We start from the raw sequence: 20766 nt of genomic DNA on the forward strand, positions 1-20766 counted from the left end.
CTGACCAGACTGGAAGAGGCAGTTGTCTTATCTAATGCACAGACCCAACACAGTGAGTCAAGAAAGACGAATAAATAAGGATATATATTCCAAATAAAAGAAAAACATGAATCCCCAGAAACTGGCCCAAGTGAGGTGAAAATATGTGGTCTGCCCAACAGGGAATTCAAAATGATGACTGTAAAGATGCTTATCAAGGTTAGGAAAGCAATGCAAGAATAAATTGAAAATTCCAACAAAGAGATAGAAAATATCTAAAAGTACCAAACAGAAATCATAGAGCTAAAGAATACTATAACTGAATTGAAAACTTTAGTAAAGAAATTTGACAACAGATTCTGGAAAAGGGAGGATCAGTGAATTTGGAGACAGATCACTGGAAATCACCCAATCTGAGCAGAAAAAAAAAATTTTAAAGAGTGATGATAGCTTAGAGGCTTATGGGACAACATTAAACAGAATAAATTAGGAATTATTGATATGCTAAAAGAAGAGGGAGGGAGAGAAAACATTTTTTAAGAAATAATGGCAGAAAACATCCCAAGCCTGAGGAGAAAATATCCAGAAAGCCTAAAGTACATGAGGTAAAATTATTCCAAAGAGACTCACACCAGGGCAGTCTCAGGGAGACTGAACCCAGGAGTTCAACACTAGAGTGAGCTATGATTGCACCACTGCACTTTGGCCTGGGTGACCAAAAAAAAAAAAAAAAAAAAAATCAAAAAACAAAAAACACTGGCAAGGATGTAGAAAAATTGAAACCCTTAGACATTATTTGTAGGAAACAGAATTGTTACAACCATTATGGAAAACAAGGTGGAGGGTCCTCAAAAAATTAAAACTAAAACTACCATATGATCCAGCAATCCCACTTCTGGGTATATATCAAAGGAAATAAAATCACTATTTCCAAAAGATATCTGCATTCCCATGTTCATTGCAGCATTATTCACAATAGTCAAAATATGACATCCACCTTAGTGTCTATTGCTAGATGAATGGATAAAGAAAATATGGCATGTATAAACACACACACACACACACACACACACACACACACACACACACACACAATGGAATATTATTATTAGCCTTAAATAAGAAGGAAATTCTGTCATTTGAGACAACACGGATGAACCTGGAAGATGTTATGCTAAATGAAATAAGCCAGGTTCACAAGGACAAATACTGCATGATCTCATTTACAGGTGAAATGTTAAAAAGTCAAACTCATAGAAACAGAAGTAGAATGGTGGTTAGCAGGGATGGAGGGCTGGGGGAAATTGGAGGATGTTGATTAAAGAGTACAAACTTTCCATTATAAGTTGAATAATTCCTGCAGAGACCTAGTGTGCAGTATGGTGACTATACTTAATAACAACATATTATATATTTGCTATTTGCTAAGAAAACAGACGTTAACTGTTCTCACCACAAAGATAATTAAGTGAGGTGATGGATATGTTAATTAGCTTGATTGTGGTAATCATTCCACAATGTGTACCTGAATCAAAACATCACATTGTATACCGTAAATATATACAATTTTATTTGTTAATTATACCTCAATAAAGCTGCCAAAAATGAAAATAAAATAAATGATAAGAAATAATATACTTTACTAAAAGTAAATGAAAGAAAACACAAGGTAGAGCATGTAACAATAAGAGTGAATACTTTTTTCTTTTTTTGAGATGGAGTCTTGCTCTGTTATCCAGGCTGGAGTGCAGTGGCCCTCACTGCAAGCTTCGCCTCCCAGTTTCACGCCATTCTCCTGCCTCAGCCTCCCGAGTAGCTGGGACTACAGGCGCCGGCCACCATGCCTGGCTAATTTTTTGTATTTTTAGTAGAGATGGGATTTCATATCGTTAGCCAGGATGGTCTCGATCTCCTGACCTCGTGATCGGCCCGCCTCGGCCTCCCAAAGTGCTGGAATTACAGGCGTGAATCCCCGCGCCCGGCCAAGAGTGAATACTTATTGAGCACTTAGGGTGTGCTAATTTGTGTGTGTGTGTGTGTGTGTGTGTGTGTGCACGCGCGCACGCGCGTAAAATTTCACTTCATCCTCATAACAACCCTATGAAGCTAAAAATAAAAAGTTAATTATGCCCAAGCTCATACAGCTGAAAAGAAGCAGAACAGGAATGACCCATCCATCTGGCTCCAAACCTCAGTGTGCTATTGCCTCTCATAGGTACCTATTTCTCTCCAGCAGCCAGTTCATTGAAAGAGGATAAAGGTCACAATAAACTAAGTATCCGTTTCTGCTTAAGATCTGTCTATTTTGCAGCTAACACACTCAACTCTTTTATTTGGAGCATGATTTAAATCTATAAAATATCTTAAAGCTGGGAAATGTCACAGTTCAAAACATGTGTTGAATGAAAGGAGAAAAAGCACTCATCCAACATTGCTTCTACTGATTTGCAGTTTACAAGTACAGCCTGCTACACTAAACAATGTGCTGTGGATAACTAAGCATCTTGCGTTCCAACCTGATAAGATATAGATGAAAATGAATGAGAGGAAGGTGAATAAGAAAAGTCCACAGGGTCTTGTAGTAATATATTACCTGACACATGGAACATCGAATAAACATTTGCTGAATGGAAAAAGGAGCCCAAGGAATGGGACAAGAGACATGAGTTGTTAGAGGTATTGATAGCATTATTTATGTATTAAGGAGAGTCCTGCTCGGACAGGAATAATTCCTATTGGCAATACTTTGTATATTGATCCACGTATTGATTTTATAGTTTCATTAAATGCAAACACTATTTACATAACTAATAAATCAAAACCTATAGTTTAACAAGAAAAATATTGATGGGTGAGAAAGCCCTTCATATTCAATGTTGCTCACAATGCCAGTCTGTCAGGAAGATAGAAACATTACCGAAGCAGCTTCTGCCTTTAAGGAATTACATCCTGTCACATTATGTAGCAATAACAGGCTACGCTGAGATGCAAGAGACAAGGACTCTGAACCACATGCTTTGCTAATTTCTGAGCTTCTCTGGACCTCTGGTTTCTTTTCTGCAAAAATGAGGGGCAGTATCTCTGAAACAAACTGACAATCTACATCGATTTTCCTGCCTTCTTCTTTACGGTCAATTTCCTACTGTCACGAAGCATTCATTATTGAGGGAAAAAACATAGTTGAAGTTGTTTAATTACATCAGTTTGTGAAACACATTGAGACTTTAGAAACCTAAAAAATATTAAATTGCTGGGGATAGAGGAAGAGAGAGAAGATTGTGACTATTAGAATGCCGGGAATGTTCTTGTTCTTTTAGGGTGAAAATTGAGTATCTCTAGAGGGCTCTGTGAATCTGTGATGGAAATCTGTAGTAGAAACTGGTGGTTCACGAAATTTAGGTTTCAAGTGGAGTGCAGTTTTTATTACAGACAGGCAGCAGTTAAATTGAGGGGACTTTTTCAAGCTGGTCCTTTTGGAGTTTGCTCACAAGAGGGCAGTGCTGTTTAACAGTTGCAGCCTTCAAGTGGGCAAGGAAAAGAAGGCTGGCTGGCTACACAACTGTTTTAGCACCACACAAGTAAAGCTGAGAAATTTTGTTTGGTACACGACCACAGTATAGGGAAATCTTAGCAAAAGGTACTTTTTGTCTTCTCAGAAGATAGAGTAATCCTGGCATAATAAATAGACAAAAATTTCGTTTCAACCCTGGAAATGATGAGAATTTAACCAGAGTATCAGTTGGTTAGTGACAAGATGAAGTTGGATTAACAAAATCCTTTTGCTGATCGAATGCATTTTGCACTTTATAGGACCATTTGAAAACTGTAAAATTCACCAGACACACGTAATGCTTAGTACACAATATCCCTGGGACATGAAAGTATTTTCAGGGTATAACCGAGATATATTTTAAGGAAGCAATTTTTAAAATTTAATTTATTACATAGAGATAGGGTCTTGCTATGTTGCTCAAGCTGGTCTCAAATTCCTGGCATCAAGCAATCCTCCTGCCTCAGCCTCCCAACGTGCTGGGATCACAGGCATGAGGCACTGCACCCAGCCTGGAAGCAACTTATAACAGTCTCTCTGGATAACATGAAAGTTATTAATCAAATTTGGGAGCTACAATGACAAATCTGAAAAATAAAATATTTTCCAAAATGGTCTGGAAGTGAATGCTTTGTGTACTTCTCCTACTTTGTACTAGCACAATTGTCTCATTGATAACACTACAAAGATGTATATGTATACTCTACCTCCTCTAAAGAGATCAAATTCAATTTTAGAAGTGTAAGTTCAAGTTTTAAGGCATTACAAAAAAAATTATCTATGAGGGGTTACTGTTCCCACTAAATTATTCATGCCATAAAAGGCATCTTTTCTGTTAAGCCATATTTGAGAGTGACTTCCTAAGGACTATTTCAATCAAATTGAAAGTTCACTCTTGGACAAAATAAAATGTGCTCATAAGCGGTGAACAATCCAAATATTAAATTAAGAAAACAACTGCTTTTACAATAGCATCAAAAAATTATTAGTAGTTAACAAAGAAACTATATAGGCTTACACACTGAAAACTAAAAAACACCAATGAAAGAAATTGAAGAAGACCTAACTAAATAGGAAGATATCTCAGACTTGTGGATTGGAAGATACTGTTAAGATCGTCCAACTTTGTTAAGATGGTAATACTTCTTAAACCGATTCACAGATTCAACACAGTTCCTATCAAAATCTTAGCTGGCTTTATTTCAGATATTGACAACCTGATTCTAAGATTTATATGGACATGCAGGAAACACAGAATAGCCAAACCAGTCTTGATAAAGAAGAACAAAGTGGAGATTTGGCACTTCCTGATTTTAAAATATACTCCAAAGCTATAGTAATTAATACTGTGTGGTACTGGTATAAATGTAGACATATAGACCAATAGAATAGAAGTGAGAGTCCAGAAATAAATTCACACATTTATGGTCAGTTGATTCTTGACAAGGATGCTAAGATGAGGAATAAGAATGTTAATGGTGCTGAGACGATATTCACAAGCAAATGAATACATTTGGATCTTTACTTCACATCATATACAAAAATTAATTCAAAATGAATCAAAATGTAAACTCAAATTTAAGAGGTAAAACTCCAAAACTCTTACTAGAAAACATAGGTGTAAATGTTTGTGACTTTGAATTAGGCAATTTATTTTTAAATGACACCCAAATCACAAGCAACAAGAGGGAAAAATACATAAAGTGGACTTCATCAATAATTTAAAGGTTTTGGAAGCAAAGCTAACAAATGCTTGAGTATTTTTATAAAAGTATTAATGTGTATATTTGTGTGTGTTCCTTATAAATAAAATTTTGTTTGGTGGTGTCTTTTTTTAGTATTTTTATATGACTACTCTCTAATAGTTACTTTAAAAAAATTTAATCCACTAAAGTTGTTATTAAGTAGGCAACACCTAGGGACAAGTAGCCATGAATAAGTCAAACAGCAAAAATCCCAGTGTAGCAGCAAGCAGACAGTCTCGAATTTCAGCTCTCTTGTCAGGAGGGCATTTGTTAGTGACAGACTAGAAAACAACCACAGCAGAATGGACTTCCGGAAGACACCCAATCAAGAGGTTTTTTTTTTTTTTTTTTGTCTGAAGGCTGAGATTTATAAAATTGTCACCCACCCAGAATTTTGAACCAGCAATTTTGCAGATGTCCTTCACTGAGTGCCCTGGCATTGGGAAAGCCCCTCTTCTTGCAGTTCCCTTGTTTATTGCTTTGCAAAGTAACAATGATCAACACAAACAGCCAGGGTAGGTGAAATCTAGCCAATAACGCCTTCCTAATGAAAACTAAAAGGGCTTCTTTGTATTTCAGCATTTCTAGCCACTGCAAACCAGACCTCGAGTCTTCCCCAATGAAAGGAGTTGCTGACCTGGTAGTGAAGGAAGCACAGAAGCAAATCAGAAGACAATGTAGAATCAAGTAACAGTTGAAAAGAAATTAGTCTACAGCAAAATAGAATCCCTCTCTTAGTCTCTATCCCAACTGGATTTTTAAAGTATATTTTTCTTAAAGTATAAGATACATAAAGTACATAAATTATAAGGGTACAGATTGAGGAATTTTCTAAAATCAAATACTCCCCTATGACCACCATATTGATCCAGATATAGACCGTATCCAGTACTCCAGAAGCCTCTATCATGCCTCATCCCAGGCATTAGCTCTCCAAAGGCAGCCACAAGTCTGGTTTCTATCTTCATCAGCCGGTTTTACCTTCCTTCAACTTGAAATAGTCACACATGACACACTCTTTTGTGTCTGGCTAAGATTCCTCCATGTTCACTGTGGTAAGTTTGGTGATTGTATGAAAATACAACGATGAATGTCTTCATACTCCCAATGAAGAATATTTACTAATCTCAGAAGAGCCAAAGATACTAGAGCTGACCTCAACTTTCTATTAAAATAAAACCAGTGTTCCTCTAGAATGACAGAGCAGCCCTGATTTAGCAGGCTTTCACCTACAGGGTTGGTACATTTAAAAATCATTACTTTCATTTTTAGTTTCCAGAAATTTCAAATGTATTGGATCAAGTCATTCTTAATATATTTTTTCTCACTTTAATGCCTATAGAATGTGTAGTAATATACTTTCTTCAGCTCAGAAATTGGTGAATTTTACTGGTTTTATTTTAAACAACTCTTCGCCTTGTTGATTTTCTCTATTATATGTCGGCTTTCACTTTCACTAATGACTGCTCTTATTGTTAATGTTTTTTCTTGATTGATTTTGTGTCTTCTCCTAACTTTTGAGATAGATACCTCAGTCACCGATTTTCAGCCTTTCTTCTTTCTGATACTGTTTTCCTAAATTACTTCTTTCATCTTTAAACCCATCCTTCTGTACTCTGTAATGCTGGGACTTCCACTAAGCAAACTGCATTTCCCCTTTACCGGTAGGTAAGACTCTGCAAGTAGGAGATGCTTGAGGGAGATGGCAGGCCTGGAGGTGGAAGGACGGAGTCACTCTTTTGTTACTTTTCTGTTCTGTCAGCATGGCCCCAGCAACAGCCTTTCATCCCAGCAGTGCCTACTGTTCTGGTCTCCAACTCCTCCAATTCCAGTCTCCAAATTGCAAACATTTTGCAATTTTTAGTTTTTTGTTTTGTTTTGTTTCTGGAGACAGAGTCTCACTCTGTCGCCCAGCCTCATCATCATTCCCTGGGAGTCTGTCCTGACTCCATAGGGCATCTTTCAAGCTTCTTGCTCTAAAAACCCCAGTTCCTTCCCTTTCATCCCTCAGCCCTGTGGTAGAAGCTGTTTTCTGTAATTACTAGCTTCATGTTACCAAAATGTCCCATGTTAACTTTTTGTTGCTTAACTAATCCCTTATATTAATTTCTTTGCTCCTCTGTTCTGTATCTTTGCTGGAAAGCAACTGAGCTAGGAACCTAGGAGTCTTTTTCTAATGTTTTCTCTCTCTCTTAGCCTCTGTAGGCAATCTATCATCAAATTCCATTGACTCTGCTTTTCCTATATATCCCTGGAATCTCTTCCTCCATTCCATTGCCATTGCCATCATTCTAATTCAGGCTCAAGTCATTTCTTACCAAGCCTACTTAATTAATCTCTTGACTTCAGGACTTGTTACACAACTCTCTGTATCTTGCTACCAAACTGATCTATAAAAGCAAAGCTACTCACCTTAAAAACACCCCAGGGGCTCCCTGTTGCTACAAGGTAAAGCCCAAATGCCTCAATAACACATTAATCTTTCAGCCCTTTGTGAGCTGGTCTTTGCCCACATCCTCAGCTTCATATGCCACTAATGCCCACCTTCTAGCACAGCACACCATGACCCCAAACCATTTTCCAGTAGGTCCATCTTACAGGGGTATGAATTTCTTGAGATAAGAAGTTGTAGCTTCTCCATCATTATGTGTACAATTGGCAATTAGGGCATTCAACAAGCTTTTGTGAAATAAGAAAATGTCATTTCTCATGTTCTATAGAGTCTTCATATTCATAATTTTGAATGGCTGTGTGATAGTTGGCCAAATTGATTGCCACAGTTTGATAAAACATTTTGCAATTTTTAGTTATTTGTTTTGTTTTGTTTCTGGAGACAGAGTCTCACTCTGTCGCCCAGGCTGTAGTGCAATGGCATGATCTTGGCTCACTGCAACCTCAGCCTCTTAGGTTCAAATGATTCTCCTGCCTCAGCCTCCTGAGTAGCTGGGATTACAGACATGTGCCACCAAGCCCAGCTAATTTTTGTATTTTTAGTAGAGACAGGGTTTCACCATGTTGGCCAAGCTGGTCTCGAACTCCCGACCTCAAGTGATCTGCACGCCTCAGTCTCCCAAAGTGCTGGGATTACAAGCATGAGCCACCATGCCCAGCCGCAATTTTTAGTTATTTAAGTATACTGACAGTGATGGTTGACATTATGTGTCAACTTAGCTAGACCATGGTACCCAGATATTTGGCACCCAGATATTTGGTGAAACTTTATTCTAGAAGTTTATATGAACATATTTTTTAGATGAAATTAATATTTAAATTAGCAGGCTGAATTAAGCAAATTACTCTCCATAATGTGGGTGGGCCTCATCCAATCAGTTGAAGCCTTAATAGAATAATACCAACCTCCTGCAGAGAAAAAGGAACACTTACACACTGTTGGTGGGAGTGTAAACTAGTTCAACCATTGTGGAAGACAGTGTGGTGATTCCTCAAAGTTCTAGAGGCAAAAACACCATTTGACCCAGCAATCTCATTACTGGGTATATACCCAAAGGAATATAAATCATTCTATTATAAAGATACATGCATGTGTATGTTCAATGCAGCACTATTCACAATAGCAAAGACATGGAATCAACCCAAAAGCCCATCAATGAGAGACCAGACAAAGAAAATGTGACACATATGCACCATGGAATACTAAGCTGCTATAAAAAGGGACAAGATCATGTCCTTTGCAGGAACATAGATGGAGCTGGAAGCCGTTATCCTCAGCAAACTAATGCAAGAACAGAAAACCAAATACCACATGTTCTCACTCATAAGTGGGAGCCGAATGATGAGAACACATGGACACATAGGAGGGAACAACACACACTGGGGCCTATCAGGGGACAGGACAGGGGAGAGAGAGCATCAGGAAGAATAGCCAATGGATGTTGGGCTTAATACCAATATGATGGGTTGATCTGTGCAGTCAACCACCATGGCCCATGTTTACCTATGTAACACCTGTACGTGTACCCCAGAGCTTAAAATAAAAGCTGAAGAAAAAAAAAAAAAAGAGAGAAATGGCCCTGCCAGGCTCCTGGAAAAACAACCACAAGCAAACAAAAGAAAAGGAAAATACCAAACTCCCCTGAAAAGGAAGAAATTCTGCTGGTCAACTGTCTTTGGACTCAAACTGCAACTCTTCCCTTGGTCTCCGCCTGCTGACCCATCCTGCAGATGTACAGATTTTGGACTTGCCAGCCTCCGTAATTGCATGAACCAATTCCTTAAAATCTTGATATAGATTAGATGTAGATGTAGATGTAGATGTAGATGTAGATGTAGAGGTAGAGGTAGAGGTAGAGGTAGAGGTAGAGGTAGAGGTAGAGGTAGATGTATATAGATATGTGTACCTGTTGATTGTTTCCCTGGAGAATCCTGACCTATAAACTGGTTTTTGTATTTGGGGTTTGTTTGCTTGTTTGCTGTCCTAAATACAACTTTATGTTGATGATTATCTCAAATCATTATTAAGATTAAGATCTAGGACTAGGTTTCAATTCAAAAAGGGTGAATGTTACAATGCCTCTTAATAAAAGTCCCTAATTTCCCTCCAAAAAAGATTGTACTAACATATAATGCCTCAGTGTTATATCAATATATGTTGGCCACCACAATCTTGTCAGCACAATTCACATTTTAATTTATAATTTTTAATTATTCTGTAGGTAGAATATGACTCTGTACATTTACTTCTTGGGTATGTTTCCTGTTACATAAACCTACTGGGTATGTTTCCTGTTACATAAACTTCTTGTGTGTATGTGTATATATATTGGTCATTTGTTCCTGGAGTTTTAGAGGTGTTATATGAATTCTTCATATGAACACTACTTATGACAGGATAAGCATTGTAATCAGTAAGTCTACATGTGTCATGGTTTAAGTCCATGAGGAATCTGTTCTTTGCTTATGCAGATTAGCTACGCAGTTACTGGGCTGACACACAGCATGCAGCTCATCTCCATTCCAGTTAGCAAGACTAGGGAAAGGAAAGAGAGGGGTATTCACAAGAGGGTTTTTATTAAGCCAGGCCTGGAAGTGAAACATTTGTATTTACTGCCAATCCATTCAGTACACTCAGTCATGAAGCCACCCTCACTGCAGAGGTTCTGGAAAATGCAGTCCAGCTGCGTACCCGGGAAGATTTTGTATCCCCATGGATTGAGGTGAGTCGTTATCAGTCATTACCAGGGTATGAAACCTGCTGTGCTCAGTGGTAGAAACATGGACTCCAGAGTGAGACACACTCATGTAACTATCATATCCAGCAAGGTACTTATACTGTCTGATCCTGAGTTTTCTCATTTTCCCAATATAACATAGAAATAAGTGTATTATAGGGCAGTTGTAAGGATTAATTTACATAAATATGTGCAAGTTCATGGCATAGAGTAGGCTTATTATGTTAAATTCCTTTCATAATTTTTCTGTCACATTTTTGGTAAATGTGTGTTTATATTTTGATTTTTTTCAATTTACACTTGTTCTTTTTCTCTTTTACTTTTAGTTGATACATAAAAATGACATATTTATGGGATACAGAGTGATATTTTGATAAGTGTATACAACATATAACAATCCAATCAGTGTAATTAGCCTATCCATTACCTAATTTTATCATTTCTTTGTGTTGTAAACATTCAAAATTCTCTTTTCTAGCTTTTTAAAAGTATATAATAAGTTATAGTTAACCATATTGCTCCTAAGTGCTGCGGGCACTCATGCTCCTGTGTTTGGGTATATAAAATGTTGTTTGTATGAAGCTTTACATCGTCTTTCACTTTGTCATTTCCTGTATTGCTTCCAAGAGTTACAAGCTATCATTCCTCCATTGTCAAGTAGGATGTCTCCTCTTTTATTTTCAGCTTATGGTCTGAATTTTTATTTTCTCCTCTAATGCTCCTATATTGCATGGTCTGAAACAACATCGAGACCTTTCAAAATGTAAAATTCCAAGTGTGAGATAGGACGAGGATCTCTGTGACCGACCTCTATATTTTCCATCAGTCCTTCCCTCCTTTTCCCCACCCTTGAGTCTTGTCCCCTATCCCTCTCCTGATTGCCCACTAAGTCTCCTCCCTACCATCATTTGCCCTCAAGATGGCAGCTCCATCATGTCAAGATGACAAATACCATATTAAAACAGTGATGTCAAACTTTGGTAGAAAAAAAAAATGACCTGGGGGCTTGTTAATATGTAGATTGGAAAATCTCTGATTCAGAAGATCTTGGTAACAAATCAACATTTTAACAAGCACCTTGAGTAATTTTAAAAGAGCTAGTTCCCCACTTAGAAAGAATGGCTTAATTACTTCCATAGATGTTTTTATATAAGGTCTTCAACCATAGAAGAGAAAAAATATTAACATCTTTTCTTCAGGCACCTGACTATGGATAAGAAAACTATTCTTGAGTGTGAAGGTTTCCTGTCCTATCAAAATTACATGCATTTTATTCTTTACAGTTATAAGTAATATAACCACCTTTTATTTTTACAGTAACAAATACCTACTGATCTGTGGCTTTATCCAAAATCAAACCAAGTGTTTTTCAATCAATTGCTGCATGGACTCTAAGCCGTGTGATTTTACATTGAAGAAGGCTGAAGCAATTGCTTTGTGAGGTGCTAGTCTTATAGCCAGGGGATAAAATCAACTAGAAATAGCAAGTTATATTTCTAAATGTGAATTCCTCTGAATGCTCCAGACACTTCACTCTTACTGAGTCCTCTAACAACTTTTCTCATTTTAAAGAAAATATGTCCCTTTTATCTTTCTTCTGAGAGAAAGTACAGATTTTAACTAATATACAGTCATTTTATTTCTTACCACACAAGGATCACACTTTCCAAACCTCCTTACTGGATTGAGTAGGTAAAGCAAAACTTTTCCTAATACCACAGTGTGACAATGGAAGAATCACAGGACTTGATAGGGCCAAGTTACAGGAGTGGCTTGATGCAGTCCCTGTGGCATTTCACCCTAGGTGACTACCACTTCAGCCATCACCCTGCAGAGGCCTGATCTTAAAAAGACTAAGGATAAGGACAATATGTAATAATACTCCAACATGGAAGAAAGTTCTCAGTGCACTAACACCTGCGCTGCTGATAGAGTAAGGCAGAACTGAAGGCCAAGAGCCTACGGGTATAAATATTCTCCTAAGGACTTTCTAAGACATCTGTAACAGAATTATTAGTGGCTTTGTTTGATCATCAAATGAAAGGCTGTTATAAATCAAGAAGATAAAGGATAGTTTTCATCCAGAGGACTGAAAAGTCTTCAAACATCTGGCCTGGAGAAGGTTCAGTGGAGTGAGTGTAACTTGGATATCCTACTGGAAATGAACTGAAGCCTGCAGTTGATTCATGTCTTTTTTCAAAGTACAGGGATTAATGAGAAGATAGGAGAGTTAATGACCCAACCAGGATGGATTATCATTCAGCCTGGCTGGCAGAAATCCCTTTGGGGCTATCCTTTGACCCATATTGTCCTATTTATTAAATTAGCTACCTCTTTTTTTCCTTAAAAGGAAAAGTTTTCCGTGTTTCCTTTTCCCCTGCTCTCATTTTTTTTTTAATTTTAATTGTGGCAAAATACACACATAACATAAAATTTACCATTTTAACCCTTGTTAAGTGTACAGTTCAGTGGCATTAAATATATTCATACTGTTGCATCTCCCCTTGTTTACATTATTGAAAACTTAATTTTAAGTTCACTTTTTAATATCAATCAAATCAGTGAACTATTCTATGATAAAACAGAGGGTTCCAATAATAGCAAAAAAATTGTGCCTCTGCATGTGTCTCTCTTTCTCCTAGTGTTCTCTTAGGACAAATAGCCTCTTTTAAGTCCCTCTTCCAATGCATTCCCTCAAAACACAAACACACACACACTCCACTACATAATGATTTCTGGAGTCCCAGGGGAGTCTCAGACCGTGCAGACTTCACTTGCTTTGTGTTCTGCTACTGTCAGAACAGCTGGCACCAGAGTTCCCAATTCACCAAAACAAGGCAACCAGATTTCTTTTTCCTATTACACAGCTCCCAAAGCACAGCAGTTTTAAGTCCCCAGCTCTCTCCTGTCTGCTCTGCTCAAAGCCCTCTCCCATGAATCAGTTTTGTGGATTGGGCCCCAGGAGGCTCTGAATGATAATTGTCATGGTATCCTCAGCTCCATCCTCCTCTACAAAACCAGAATCTTATTAAACCAAACTTGTCTTGACTCTCTCATTACATAGTATGAGGTGCCTTGTTTTCCTCTTACAAATATCCACTTCAAGAGCCTGTTGCCACAATCCCAGGCATTGCCAGACATGCCCAAAGCCAAAAGGAGACAGTTTACACTCAAACTTGGATCTCCATTCTGTTTTCCTACTTTAGGCTAGCACTCTCTGGTATAAAGTTTGTATGCTTCTAGCAGCCCCTTTATCTAGAATTAAAAAATGCATCATAAACATGGCATAATATTCATAATGTTTATTATAATATTCATAATGTTTATTATGGAGGAAATAATAAACATTAATAAACATAATATTCATAATGTTTATTATGGAGGAAAGCGAATCCACTCTTCAAATAAATGATGACTTGAAAGAGCCACCGTATTACATCACATCAAACTCCAAGGCTCATAACCACTTCCCAAGTATTACCACTTGGCAAATTGCCACGGCTATCAAACAAAAACTATTATGATGGAGCTAGGTATAGAAAATGTACAACGGTCTCATGCTGCTGTAAAGCTATGGCAATAATAAAAATGCCTTATATCTATTTGTCTAGGTCTTTCTATAAATAGACATAGTTCAATTCAGATGCTTATGGTAACCATGGTCAGGATGAGAGGTCCTATAGATGAAAAGCTATTGCTTAAAAGATCCTGAGGTAAAATGGCTAGTAAGTAACAGAGCTAGAGGAAGAACTACAATCACCTGACTGAGATTTGTTCTTGAGAATTTTAGGCTTGAGACATAGATTTACCAAGTCACGAAATTTTTCTCACAGTTGTCTCCTTCTAATAATTTACTTGAAAACTCTAATTGATGCTGACAAAAGAGGATCTTGACAACTGATAAAATGTCCTAAACCAACTTGGATGAATCATTTATGCTACAGATCAGAATAATCTGTTCAATGAAGCCGCATATATAGATTATGCATACAGCTGTCGTGAAGATAAGTCAGATGACTTCACTATTTTAAACCGAGTGCCCTAAGCAGTTTTAACTTTGCCATTGACATTTTTCTCAGCCAGCAATGTGGTCAGTGACTACACATCACCAAAAGTGATATGAAGAATGTGAAATTGGGCTGACTATCGTGGTACTCACCGGTAATCCCAGCTACTCAGGAAGTTGATGTGGGAGGATTGCTTGAGCCCAGAAGTTTGAGGTTGCATTGAGCTATGATTATGCCACAGCACTATAGCCTGTGTGACAGAGCAAGACCCTGTTTCAAGAAAAGAAAAGAATGTGAAATTGACTTGCTATCTAATCCTTAACAAGAGAGCAAGCCTAAAAGATACGGTTTAAACTTTTCTCATTGATTAGATGAGAAATAAATATAAATCACAGGTCAGTTATCAAATTAATAATACATATTTCCATAAGAAATAACAAAAATAATCCTATAGTTTTTAAAATGCCAAAATTACTATTGCAATAAAAAGATGTGAAAACAGAAAATTTTGTTCTTGATTTAAAAACTGATTGACAGAATAATAATATCTTGGTGGTAATGAAATATATGTTTTTAAACTGACCTGATAAAAACATAAGAACATAACTGACATTGGCTTTACACAGTAAATTTATTGACTTAAAATTGATAGAGAAATCTATTTAAACCAGGAAAATTGAACTTTATAGAAATAATGCCCATTACGATAGCTCTATGAACCTAGTAGGAGTCATTGAGTTGTATTGTTAAGTTTAAAAGGAAAGTTTAAAAAGATTATAAATAGTAATTCTATCTTTTATCGAAGAAAAATTAAAGTATTGGCCAGGCACGGTGGCTCACGCCTGTAATCCCAGCACTTTGGGAGGCCAAGGTGGGTGGATCACCTGAGGATGGGAGTTTGAGACCAGCCGGGCCAACATGGTAAAACCCCGTCTCTACTAAAAATACAAAAATCAGCCAGGTGTGGTGGTGGGCGCCTGTAATCCCAGTTACTCAGGAGGCTGAGGCAGGAGAATCACTTGAACCCAGGAGGCAGTGGTTGCAGTGAGCCAAGACCGTGCCATTGCACTCCAGCCTGGGTGACAGAGCAAGACACTGTCTCAAAAAACATACATACATACATACATACATACATACATAAAAATAAAAGTATTAAGAAAATATATATGCTTTTGCTTATAAGAAACACAGGAGGTGAGGCACAGTGGCTCAAACCTGTAATCCCAGCACTTTGGGAGGCCAAGGCAGGTGGGTAACTTGAGGTCAGGAGTTTGAGACCAGCCTGGCCAACGTGGTGAAACCCCGTCTCTACTAAAAATAACAAAAATTAATTTGGCGTGGTGGCAGGTGCGTGTAATCCCAGCTACTCGGGAGGCTGAGGCAGGAGCATCACTTGAACCTGGGAGGCAGAGGTTGCAGTGAGCCGAGATCATGCCATTGCACTCCAGCCTGGGCGACAACAACGAAACTCTGTCACACACACACACACACACCCAGAGAGAGAGAGAGAGAGAGAGAGAGAGAGAGAAAGAGAGAAAACCACAGGAAAGATAAATCAGTAACTAATGAAAGGAAAGAAAAGGACACACACACACGCACAAAGGAAAGAAAATCACAGGAAAGCTAAATTAGTAACTAATGAAAGTAATTACCAAGAGCAATGCGTAAGAATGGGCTAGAGGGTCAGGAATTGGAACGAGGTTTTTCTGATTGTAATTTATATTTTAATTTTGACTTTTATACCATGTAAATGTTTTACATAGTGAATGCATAAAATTAAATCAGAAATGATGGAAAAGGTAAATCCTAAAATTAAATGCAATCAAAACAAATTATCCTAACCATATATGTAATTGGTGACAACCACATGGAGAAAATAATTCATGCAATTATCCACAGAACACAGTACTGTGGATACATTCTGAGGACAAAAAGAACTGAAAGTAATCTTAACCTTTCCTTAATAGGTTTGCTGGGATTGGTGCTGTAATTCTGAAAGTGTAGTATTGCAATTTGGAATAAATAAGTAAATATAGTGATGTTGTTAAGAGCCAGTAGTTTCACTGTTAAAGAAAGAAGATACACAATAAAATGGACAAAAACAGGGAAAATTCCAATATTGTTGAATTTGACCAAAAATAGTAGTACGATTGATTTTTTAAAAAATTATCCTAGCTCTATAGGGCCTAGATATTGGTTTCTAAACATTATTCTCTGTTAAAAGGAACCAGAGCTGTTTGGAGATATAACCAATTTCAGAGCTGGGATGAATCAGGAACACTTTATTGTACTGGAAAGCAAGTAAGTACTCAAACATTAGTGGGGTCATAATAGCAGCACACTGGAGCTGGCTTTTGATGTGGCACACACTGGCTAAATTTGGAACGAGGTTGGCATCAAAAAGAGTAATGATGGTCATGGACTTTATCACACTGAACAGAATAATCCTGAAGGAAGGATGTTCTGCAGGACCATATGCCTCGACTCATCAAAGAAGTCAGTGTCATGAAAAACGGTGAGGCAGTGGGATTGTACTGGTTTGAGGAAGACTCAGGAGGGCCCACAGGATCATTGGAGATGTAAATATATAAAGGTCATGCAGAAAGGCACAAGGGGATCAGCCCACCATAAAAAAAAAAAAAAAAAAAAAAAAATCACCAGTTCATCTAAAAGAAAAAAAGCAAAACTTATCAAGGCTATCCAGGTTACATAGTGTAAATACAACTTTCCATCATGACTAACATACAGGCCAGGTGTCGTGTTTATGTGTGTAATCACAGTGCTTTGGGAGTCTGAGGTAGGGGGATTGCTTGGGGCCAGGGGTTCAAGACCAGCCTGGGTAACATAGCAATGCCCTGTCTCTACAAAAAAACAAAAACAAACTAACAACATACTGACAAATATATCACAATATTAACACTGTAAAAGTTAAGGATAAACTTGCTTTTGCTAAAAAGTTTAGGCTTATGGTAAACGTTCATACTTTGTTTTTGTTTTTGTTTAGGGATCAGAAACATACATGGTGGCTCAATTACCTTTATTTAACTAATGGTGCGAAGTGCTTTTTCTCTTGACTGTGATGGGTTGTGAGTTGTTAACAGTGGAAGAGTATCAGTCTTGCTTCAGCAAGAGAAACAACAGCTACATAAAAGGCATGAGTTGATTGGCTCCCAAATCAAAAAATAAAAAAACAAAAACTACAAAGGACCTTTTGGACACAATGTGGGAAAATTTAATATGGTCTTTATGTTAGTGAATGCTATTGAATTACATTGATCAAATAATTTTCCCCTTCTTAACTCTGGGCCCAAGACAACTAAGGAGTTGGTTTCTGTAGAATGTTCTTGTCCTTGGGACTGACACACTGAAGTATTTAGGGGTGAATTATCATGATTTTGTATCCTATTCTCAATGATTTGGGGAAAGGAAAATGTTAGCTGGAGCAAGTGTCATAAGAACTAATGATTTCAGGAAAGGAATATATGACTGTTCATTTTATTCTTCTTTCAACTTTTCTGTGAGTTGGAATGTTTTTACAATTTAAAAAATTACAGAAATAAAGGCAAAATAAATTTTATAATGGCAATAAAAATACATATGAATAAAAACAAAATTATCAATAAATTTTGGTATAAGCTTTCTATAGAAAAAAATTAATTCTGATGAAAGTACAAAAAAATTAATTCTGAAGAAAATAAAATCGGAAAAAGGTTTAAGTGCTATATAAAAATTTTTGAGTGATTAAATTGAATTATAGAGAATCGTGAAGGCTTCAGTGTTGGCATAATTTCAATTAAAATATTGTAGTCATCAATCATTCATTGTAACCTATTCCTTGTTAAAGTAGGGGTCTCTAAACATGGACATGTTAGTTTGGTCAAAATGGTTCATGTGGGAAAAAATATTACAAACTTGTCCTGGGTAAGTGGCAAATGCTACTGTTGAAAAACCTGTGCTTTGGGGAATTGGAATTGCTAGGCCCAGGTAGTTATTGCTATGCAATGAGTAAGAAATCAATTTGAGGGAGAAAGAGGGGAGCAAGAAGGGTGTAGCTCACTAGCAGGTACTGCAGAAAAGACTTAATTCTCAGAGACTTTCACTTCCTCCCCCAGGAAGAGGACTTGGCTTGAGTTTTGGGATTCCTGCCTGTGACACAGGCTCCAATACTTTTGAGCACCATTCTTATGTAACAATTAGCCTCATTTTGTGGATGAATGGGAAGTTAAGAAGCTTGTCCCAAACAAAGTGAAGCAAGACTCCATCCTGTTATCCCTTAATCTGAACCTGCTTTAAAATGTAATGCGGATGCCCCAGAATAAAAAGGTCTCCAGTTTTATTCTAAGCTTTGCATTCTATAAGGATATTGATTTAATGAAGCTGTGTCTTTAAAAAAAAATTGATCCATTGCTTTTGTTCCAGTTGCTCAAGAATTGGAGAAAACAAGATTTTTGTTGTGTTAAATAATTACTAGTAAATCATACAAGCATCAAGTAATTCATCATTGTTGATCATTGTTCTAAAATGACATACTCAGAACAATAAGTACACGGAATGGCCATTTGATAAATGATTAAATGATGTGATCATTACGTCAGAACTTCACAACAGTGTTCTTACAACTTAAAGGAAGAGAAACAGAACATTCTGTTCTGGATCATAATGTGGCACTTGGTTTGTATTTATAAATGACTCCTAGGTCACCACACAGAAAAGAGGTCTGATTTAATAATATCACTGAGTAATATTTGCTTAATTGTACCATTCCTATTGGTTACAAAAGCATTAAAAACCATGGTATACTTTTTGTTATGAAATTAAAAAGCAAAGAGATCACATCGGCTTCTCCAGTCTGAACTAGGTGCCTAATCTGTGTTTTTTTTTTCTCTCTCTTTTTTTAAAAAAATGGGACGGTGGGTGGGGGGAGCTGGGGGAGTGGGAGGGTGAGTGATGGGGGTGTCACGTAAAAAGAAGCCTTCACTTCAAAGGGACGTCTGGCAGGGAGCAGGTGGGCTGCTCTCCAGGGAAGGTGCAAGGACAGTTGCTGTGCTGAAATGCACATGTGGCAGCACAGCAAATGAGGAGCATTGGAAGATCAAAAGGAAACCTGAAAATCACAGGTCACCCTCACTCTGTACCTCTCAACTAGGATTACCAGGTCAGCCATTTGAAAGGGAGCACCCGATCTTTACAAGGTCAAGAGCCACTGACTTCAGCGAGTCTGTAATAGATCTGAGTCAGTTTCATTGCTGCCGAGTACAGAATACATTCCAGCCGGAGAAACTCAGGTAGCTCCCAAAGCTCTTTCGAGTTTGTGGAGGAAACCTGCATTCCACAGGCTTCTAAAATGGTTCTTTTGAAGTATCTCTAGTATCGAAGCAGCCTTTCCAGAAGGGCTTACTTAGCAATGTTCATAAAGAGTGATAAAAGTTCTCCAAAATTTGCCCCATTTTGTTTTGCCAGAGCTGCCATCCAGGTAAAAAGAGGACAGCCTCCCGCCATTTTGCCCTAGGACAAGGTCGCCACTCATGCAATGATACCATTTGTAAATATTTCATGTATAAATACATCTAGTTTCAACACATCACTCTTGAAGCCCTGGTCTTTGTTTTTGATTAGAGAAAAAAAGAAAAGACACTATATTTCTAGGTTTATTTGGATCGAAGTTTCTATATGCGGTAGAGCAGAATGAAGGCAGTGTAGAGCGTATATTATGCAACTCTGTGGCTGTGGCAGAGGGCCTGGTAGGGGTTGTTTCTTTACTTCCACATGATGAAGAGCAAAATAATCCAGTTATTGATTCTATTAATTGTGACCATGGTAAGTTCATATGATGTTATGTGTTCTGGGTTTCTTCCTTTTTATTTATTTATTTTTACTTTTCATTTTAGGTTTGGGGGCACATGTGAAGGTTTGTTACATGATAAACACGTTTCATGGGGGTTCGTTGTACATGTTATTACATCACCCAGGTATTAAGCTCAGTACCTAATAGTTATCTTTTCTGCTTCTCTCCCTCCTTCCATGCACCCCCTTCATGTAGACCCCAGTGTCTGTTGTTTCCTTCTTTGTGTTCATAAGTTCTCATCTGGCTCTCACTTCTAAGTGAGAACATGTGGTATTTGGTTTTCTGTTCCTCCATTAGTTTGCTAAGGATGATATCCTCCAGCTCCATCCATGCTCCTGCAAAAGACATGACTCGTTTTTTATGGCTACATAGTATTCCATGGTGTATATGTGCCACATTTTCTTTATCTGATCTGAAACTGATGGGCATTTAAGTTGATTCTGTGTCTTTG

This window comes from Macaca thibetana, chromosome 3, assembly GCF_024542745.1.
Source record: "Macaca thibetana thibetana isolate TM-01 chromosome 3, ASM2454274v1, whole genome shotgun sequence".
NCBI lineage: Eukaryota > Metazoa > Chordata > Mammalia > Primates > Cercopithecidae > Macaca > Macaca thibetana.